This window comes from Gavialis gangeticus, unplaced genomic scaffold, assembly GCF_001723915.1.
Source record: "Gavialis gangeticus isolate Ggan-Ray unplaced genomic scaffold, GavGan_comp1, whole genome shotgun sequence".
Lineage (NCBI taxonomy): Eukaryota > Metazoa > Chordata > Crocodylia > Gavialidae > Gavialis > Gavialis gangeticus.
In genome coordinates, this window is record NW_017729022.1 from 183,536,970 (window position 1) to 183,545,034 (window position 8,065).

Sequence of the window (8,065 nt, forward strand, 5' to 3'; positions counted from 1 at the left end):
TAAAGGCTTTTGAAGGTGAAAAATGTAAAATACAGAAGCTTAATGCTAAATATAAATGTAAAAAAAAACAATTTTAAAAAAAGATCCCCCATGGAAAAGGTACTGCAGAGCAAAATGGTATTTTGGTTTTACAGATGATGAAGGAGCTACTCCTGTAAAAAGAAGACGGGTCAGCAGCGATGAGGAACACACTGTAGACAGCTGCATCAGTGATATGAAAACTGAACCACGGGAGGCATTAACCCCAACAAGCACTTCAGATAATGAGACAAGAGACTCTTCAATCATTGATCCCGGCACTGAACAAGATCTTCCTTCCCCGGAAAACAGTTCTGTTAAGGAGTTCAGAATGGAAGTTCCATCTTCATTTTCAGAAGACATAATGTTAACCGCCAGGTCACAACACACAGAAGAGCAGTCAGGCAATGGTAAATTTGAAGAATGCAAAGAGTTTAAAGACTTGCAGAGTTCCAAGGATTCCAGTGCAGCTGAGGATGACTCCGAATTTCCTTCTACATCCATTTCAGCAGTTTTATCTGACCTAGCAGATTTGAGAAGCTGTGATGGTCAAGCCTTACCATCCCAGGACCCTGAAACTAGTTTATCAATTGGTTGTGGCCATTCCAGAGGACTTTTTAGTCACATGCAGCAGCATGACATTTTAGACATCCTGTGTAGGACCATTGAGTCTACAATTCATGTGGTCACAAGGATATCCGGAAAAGGAAACCAAGCTGCTTCTTGACATTAGATGGAGCATGTCTGCTTTTAAGTCTTTTTTTCAAAAAATGCTGTTTGTATAAGTTTTGCTTATTTCTGTTTTGTGCTTCAGTTTGTCCAGTGCTCTCTGCTTGAATGGCAAGATAGATTTATATGCTTAATTCTTGGTCAGGCAGAACTCCAGATTAAAAAACTTTTTGCATCTACCATACACTTTCTTAAAGGGCAATCAAATAATGGATATGTTTTATGTAATTAAGAGTTCACTGTAGTGGCTTTCATTTAATATGGCTGTCTGGGAGAACAGGGCTTCCTTGCCCTGTATGATGTAATTTAAACTTATGGCATTTTTACTGTGTATAATATGGTGTCCTCTGTGCCAGTTTTGTACCTTATAATAGAGGCAGATTGCCTCAGATCGCTGTGGTTCTTATTATCAAAATTAAGTTTACTTGTATACTAAACAACCACAAGAAATTTGATTCTGTAAAGAATCCTCTTTAGCTGTGGCCTGGCAGTATATATATGGTGCTTTATTTAACAGAATACCTGTGGAGGAAATAAAGCACACTTGATGTAAAATTAATTGTTTTATTTTTATTGACATGACCGATTGCTATTCTGTGCACTTCATTAAACTGATTGTGATGACTTTTAATTTGTTGATATATATTGCTTCAGTCTTTAGATTTCTCACCAAAGACCACTTGAAAACTGAAAACAAATGCTGGCTAAGAAATGCTTCTCAGGTGCATTCCAGGATGTGTAAACCTCTCAGTCCTTTCCTATTTTCATCTTACTTGCATGAACTTTACACTTTTACAATTAAGTAAAACTTATTATCTCATTTCAGCAATTTAAAAGCATAAAATGTGGCAAGAATCCAACCAAAACTTTTATTCCTTTCCTTAATAATACTCTGTCAATTGGTGCCTGTACTCCATTCTAGCTCCCTCTTCTCCCTGATATTTCCTGTCCCCTGCCATTTCCTTTGTCTCCTCCCATCTCAGTTTGTTCCCTCTCTTTCCCTGGCAACTCACCTCTCTTCCTCCTCCCTCCCCTCCATCTCCTTGTTGCATTCCACTATTTTCATCCATTTTCATTTCCACTTTGAGCTTTATTCTCTTCCTTTTTCAGTCTCCATTTTTAGACGGACTCCCCAGCACATCCCCTCATTCCTACTGTAGCATCCCCACCTTCCCCAAAGATGCCTGTCTTTTTTTCCAGTAGCATAACTGAAGAGGGAGGCCAGGGGAGCCCAACTGAGGCAGCAGTCTCTGGGTGTTGCCTTTTGGGGAGGCGGAGTGGGCACACAAAAATAGTCACTGCGAAAGCAGCTGGTCTTACTATCGCCATCAGCACTACAGCAACCAGCACAACCCCATGCATTGTAGTGGCCCTGGGCATGGGGCTGCGCCTCTGCTTATTCACACGTCTGAACTTTTGTTTTACTCATTAGCATTTGCCATGTTTTCAGTATCACGCTCTCTTGTCTTGTGCCCGATTTCTTTCACAGAGTGATTGTGTGATCTGAAATCTCCTTTCATCTGCTCTCAGTAAGTTTTTTCTTTCATTCCCTTCCATGAACACTGTGTGATTTCTGCCTTTAACTGTAAACTGTAACTCCTTTTTTCTCTCACCTCTTACACCATTTCTAATCCTCAGTCTTGATCCTTCTCCTGGCATTTGCTACCTGTGTACTGCTTGTGTAGTGCTGAGTCTTTCTTGAAAAAGTCTTGTCATTATTCTAAGCGTATTCATAAATAGATTCATAGACATTAGGGTTGGAAGGGACCTCGGAATCACTTTAACGTAATCTTCGTTTTTGCCGCCTTAAAAATAACTTTACTTTTTCTCCCTAATCAACTTCTTCCATAGATTTTAATGCTAGGGAAACCATAATAATCTAGTTTGAACTCCTACATAACATGTCAGGATTTTACCGAGAAATTTTTCCATTCAGCCTGTAAATTTTTGGTTGAGATAAAGCATGTTCAGAAAGACATCCCATCCTAATTTTAAAATGTTGAATGATGGAGAGTGCACTACATTTCCAGGTGAGTTGTTCCAGTGGTTAATTATATATTTTTTAAATTGCATCTTATTTAAATTTGTTATTTTAACTATCTCTTTTCTTACTCCCAGCCATTGTGTCTTACTATGCCTTTGCTGAAGTGAAGTTCCCTTTACTATCAGAAAAGTCCTTCCAGCAGTTTTCCTGATCAAGTAACCTGTAATCTTTTAACCTTGTCTTTGATAAATAGGTGGAGTTCTTTCAAGCTCGCTGCACAACAGATTTTCCCATTTTCCTTGTTCTTTCTCTGAACTGTTTTTTAATATCTTTCTTGAAATGTTGGGAGTGAAAATAGACACAGTATTCCAGTAATAAATCTCATCGGTGAGTTTTATACAGAATCAACAGCCTCTCCTCTTAACTTTTCCAAGGTTCACAGAAGTCATTTTGTCTATGTCATCACACTGTAAGCTCATGTTCAGTTAATCCCTAATCAGGACATTTACATTTTTTTCAAAATAACTTTTCCCAAATAAATTTCCCTTTCCTGTGTTTATCCTTCTGATCAGTCCTTACGTTATCTGTAAACTTTAACAAATCTGCTTTTAGATTTTATTTCAGATTATTGATAAGAACATAAAACGGGTTTATTTTGGGGTTTCTTTTTTGCGGGGGGTTTAAATAGAACATTCTGACGTTCTAAGTCAGATACGTTACATAAGTTCAGGTATGTTAGTCGTCAGCAGTTACCTTTTTGTAAAATAAAATTTCAATTTCTAAAAAAATTAAAATTGTTTGGATTTATAAGACCAGTTTTCTATAAACCCATGTTGACTGGTATTATTCCTATTCTTTATCTCTTTCGGTCTGAGTGTTGTATCAGCTGTTCCATTATTTTGTCCACGAATCGTTTCAGGCTGGACATAGTAAAGAGGTTCTTCATTGTCCAAGCCCCCAACGTTTGGAATAACCTGCCGCCAGAGGTGGTTCAAGCACCTACTTTGAACGCCTTCAAGGGACATTTGGATGTTTATCTTGCTGGGATCCTATGATCCCAGCTGACTTCCTGCCCCTAGGGCAGAGGGTTGGACTCGATGATCTTCCAAGGTCCCTTCCAGCCCAAATGTCTATGAATCATGTCAGACTAATGATTTTGTCTCTCAACTTGTGCCATCAGTGGCCTGCTCAACCAAAATTACCTTTAAATATCCCCCTTAGGCCAGGGGTGGGCAGAGTCCGACCCATGGGCCAGATCCGGCCAGTAGCTGACTCCATTTCCCAGCAAGCCCCTGCCTACGTGGCTGGGTCCAGTTTCCATGGAGACCCCAGGAGTAGCTGCGCCGTGATAGTGTGGGGCTGGGGTTTCCATGGAGAACACCGGCCCCAACAGTGCTGGCAGGCAGCAGTGATGTCAGCCTTTTCCTAGTCGGGGGAGCTATGGGGGGGCTGTGCTGTGGGTGAAGCAGGGCAGGCTCAGCTGCTGCTGCCTGTGCAAGATGGGCAGTAGTGGCAGTGCTACTAGGAGGGGGACTATGGGAAATTTTGGGGTGGCTATAACCCCCCCCCAAGCCACTCCTGCTGGCAGGGGTACACATCAGGGCACAGAGCTGCTCCAGAGCCCGGCTAGGATCTTGCAATGGTGACAGCACAGTCCGGAGCCAGGGCAGAGCTGCAATTTGCACCCTGCATGCCCTGGGCAGGGGCGTGCAGGCTGCAGGTTGTGGCTCTGTTGCAAGGTCCCAGCCAGGCTATGCACCCTGCCAGCACTGCTGGAGCTGGCTTCCACGGAAACCCTGGCCTCGCGCTATTGCAGCGTGGCTGCTGTTGGAGTCTCCATGGAAACTGGCCCCAGCCATGGAGTCTGGCCATTGGCCAGGTCTGCTGTTTTGCCCGCCCCTGCCTTAGGCCCTTGGCAGATGCTGCATTTATTGCCTGATTGAGACACTGTGTGTGTGTTTCTGTGTGTAGTATGTAGAACATTTCTTGGGGTAGTTTTTATCATACTTTAATTTGAATATGTGGCATAAAGGTGCCCAGGTGTGTGAGACTGGGCATCTGCTCCGTGTGTAGGTATGTTGTCCAAGGCAAAGATGGCTGTGTCCTAGACCCTAGGAGCTGCCTCTGGGTCCAGTTTCCCAATGCTAGGCGACCCTGCATGGCTTTAAAAGTCAGTTCACACAAGGATCCCATCATTGGGAAACAGTTCCCTGATGCTGAGCTGTCGGTACTCCCAGTTGAAAGGGTGCCTCAGGAAGAATAGCATCATGGGCTGATCCCTGGAGTTGTATTTCCCGCAGAGCCTTTTGGAGGTCTGGACACATGAGGAGCCTAGGGCCAGAGACCTGGTCCCAGGCTACTCGCATGATGGCAGTCATGCAATTTGGATCTGATGAGTTTTATCCTGGATCCCAAAAATTGCACGTACATCTAGCATAGCAGGATGTGCAAGTTTTTGGTGATCTGGAATAAAATTCGTCAAATTTTAGTCATCTGATTAAACCAGCATCTGCCAGGGCTCTTAAATTGCCTTCCTTTCTTTCTTGCCCACCTTCCCATGCTTGTTTGTACAAGAGTTTTCTAATTCTTTCAAACCAAAATTAATATCTGCAAGAAATTGCCTCTCCTTCTCCCTTACTCTTCCTCCATGATCCATAGCTGTTTAATCTTTTTCTGTTCTGCCTCACATCTCCCATAAACCCAGATTTCTTCCATATTCCTTCTTCTCCCACCTTGCCCCAAACTGTGAGTACTTTTGTATAACTTGTTTCTCGCCCTCTACCTTGAAAAATTTACCTTTGACTCAACTAGCTTCCCCTATCCAGCCAGCCTCCTATATCCTCCCTCTCATCTCCAAGGGCATGTGTTGCTGCTTCTTGGCACGTTGTCTGCAATCCCCTTGGTTCTGGCTCTTGCCCTCGAGTGCACCCACCAAGTTCACTAGGAGTCTTCTAGGGAAAGGAACATTTCCATAAGTGAAAAGAGACTCTCTCCTATCCTAGCCCTTCAGCTGTACCAATCACTCTCCTCCAAGGGTCTTCATCCTCTCATCTCCCTGTAAAAGTTAAAGCTAGAAGTTTGCTTAAAATTAAAGAAAATGAGATTCTGAAATAATAGTGACCTGAAGGCTAGCAGAGTGACACTAGCAACTGCCCAGTTCTTGGCTTCTAGAGTAAAAAGCAAGTAGGGGGGAGGTGAAGGGGGAAGACTAGCCCCCTCCTTTCTTGGTTCTTGACAGACAAAGTTGACTCAGGGGATTCCTTCTGTGTTTGAAGGCAGCCCAAAAAAGTATCTTTTTCTAAAGGAATTCAGTAGGTTTCCCTTGTAAATCAGGAAGAGCAGATGGATGTTTTGTGTACACGCTAGCAGCCTTTGCCTCTGAAATGGCCCATGGTGATTGCATGCTAGCTGCGCAGTTTCAGTGGTTTTAAACAAGGTGGGTCATACAAAATGTCAGATTCTTGCAGCAGCATTAGCTCTTACAGGTTTCACAGCCTGAATATTTGGAGGCATACACTTTGAAATTTCAATCACAAGCCTGCACATCTTTTTCCAAGAGAGGTTCCAGAGAAAGAAGTGCAACATTGGACACTTGAGCAAAAATATATTGAGTACTAAGTCTTACATCAAAAAGTGAAATGGGAATAAAAAACCACTTGGTGTAAAGTTGCTGAATTAATGTCGTTTCAGGTATACAAAGGTTTGCATTTTTTAATTTTGATTTGAACCATCTGACACGCATTTTTTTCCATCTAATTTCCTTGTTTGTTTAAAGTGAAAAGACACAAAAAACTAGTTGGGTATTTAGGTAGTTCAGTTAGTGCAAGTATAGATTGGTATTGGTATTCAGTTGACAGTTGCATTGGTGCAAGTATAGATTTAAGTCCGCTGATTTCAGTGGTCTAATTGAGAACAGAAATGGTTTGTCTGCCTAAATGAATCTTTATACTCATATGTTTGCATCTTTTGAACTGCTGTTATGCATTGTGCCATACACCCTTGTTTCTGCCTACTAGACCTGTACAGCAACCAGAGATAATTTCCCTGGAGATGTTGCACCATGCTACCTGCTGTTTCTTTTTATTGCCAGATGTGGTTTGAGAAAATCATTAGTGGGTGCTCTACTTGGCTTTTGATTTCTTACTCATTTTTTAGTTTTCTTATTCTTTGCACCGTGTTGGCAGACAAGTTCACTCTCTGTCTGCAATACTTGTTTATAAAAAAGCAACGTTGAATTTGCTGTTGTACTTTACAAGATAAAATGAAAAGAGCATTTTAAATAGCATTGTGCACTCTAGGGAAATAAAGTAAAAGACTTTGATCAGTGAACACATGATGATATATCACAACTGTCCTAACCAGATCATGTTATGTATTGCAAAAAACAATTCCCTTGGGCCTAGTTCTGATACCCTTTGTCCATGGGCTGATGTAGTGGAGTTTGAAGTGTGCCAGGTTCCCAGTGCCCATAGTTAGGTTGATCCAGAGGAATCCAGAGACATTGGATCCATGTTCACAGTGCTTACATGTTTCCAAACACAATCAACCAGGCTTCTGTCGGTAGATAAGTGAGGTGTCCCCGCTGGTGCTGGAACTGCATAGTACTAAACTTGCCTGAGTTTCCCCATCAGCCAAGTGAGGCACTCCCCCCCCTTGATCTATGTGGGTCCAGGCAGTGCCTAGGCTGGGTGTTTTTTCTTTCTTTTCCTAAATAAAGAAAAAACTTGACAGTCTGACTGGTACAAAAACAGCCTTGGCAGGTCAAAAGAAGTAGGGGCTGTGCGTGACCCAAGTTTGCTGCACCTTCAGTGATTTGAGGAGGATGTAAAGTTGGGTTTAGGCCCCTCCATTGTGTGAGGGACAAATGGCTCCCACAAACAACACCCTCCAAAAGGTTCTGGAGCTTGGAAAGCACAGCGCTAATGTTTGAAGAGCAGCAAGGATCAGTGAGTAACCTCTTGTTCATATTGCAAATAAACATTATGCTGCACACCCTGAACCGGTCACATAGGTTCCTAGCTGAGTTACGGGACCTCCATCTAACCCAGGAGGTGTAGAGTCCCACCAGGGGAAATGCCTTGTTGGACCTGGTGCTGGCCACAGGCGATGCCCTGGTGAGGGGACTGTGGGTGCTTGACCACCTGGGCGACAGCGATCATCGTCTACTGGAATTCACCATCCAGCGCAGGGTGTCAAAGGCCTGCAGCAAGGCTGCAGCCCTGGACTTCAGGAGGGCGGATTTCAATGAGGTAAGGAGACTAGTCAGGGAGGCACTGAGGTCCCGGAGGGGAGGGGAGTTGGGAGTCCAAGAAGAGTGGTTGTTCCTTAAGGAGA

At 43.1% G+C, this 8,065-nt stretch overlaps 1 pseudogene; it reads left to right on the forward strand.

The window, feature by feature from the left end:
• The first annotated feature begins 64 nt into the window (after positions 1-64).
• On the forward strand, positions 65-1,378 carry LOC109296967 (annotated as a pseudogene).
• Positions 1,379-8,065: the final 6,687 nt, after the last annotated feature.